Source organism: Nicrophorus vespilloides, unplaced genomic scaffold (genome assembly GCF_001412225.1).
Source record: "Nicrophorus vespilloides isolate i.1.1-1 unplaced genomic scaffold, Nicve_v1.0, whole genome shotgun sequence".
NCBI classification, from domain to species: Eukaryota; Metazoa; Arthropoda; class Insecta; order Coleoptera; family Silphidae; genus Nicrophorus; species Nicrophorus vespilloides.
Window position 1 is genome coordinate 192,226 of NW_017097151.1, and position 605 is coordinate 192,830.

Consider the following 605-nt stretch of genomic DNA (forward strand, 5'->3'; position numbering starts at 1 on the left):
CAAAATAAAAATGACTATATAGAAAACTATACAGATGAACAAATAACAGTCATTTATCTAAATGACTTTCTTTCTACTGGAGAATTGGGCGCTCTTTTTTAGAGAAGTTTAATTGAAGAAATAATTATTAAAATTAAAATTGGGGTCTATATCGAAATCCCGACATTCTGAAAACCGACAGTATCAAAATCCCGACAACCATAATCAATTTTGATACTGTCAGGATTTCGATTGCAATTGATTTTATTGGTTGTTAGCAGCTTACGCTGTTTACCGTTTTATGTCATAGACGATTTTATGTAAATTTGTTATTAATCAAAGAAATAATTCATTTCTAGATTTTAAGTCAAGGTCCAAAACATAAACGGTTTTTGAATCATATACATTTCTTTAAAAAACGTTTTTCCGCAAACTAGTTTTAAAAACCGTCAACCGCTATTTTCCAGATATTTTAGTTAAGTTGAGTTCCCGGCTATATCTGGAAATAAAAATAACAGTTAAAAAACTTTTAAGGTGAAAATTGAAAAAAAAATATACATACTAAGTACGTAAATTAAATAGGTTATAGGCTGTAGTTTTACTTCCAGAAAGAAATGAGTTATACC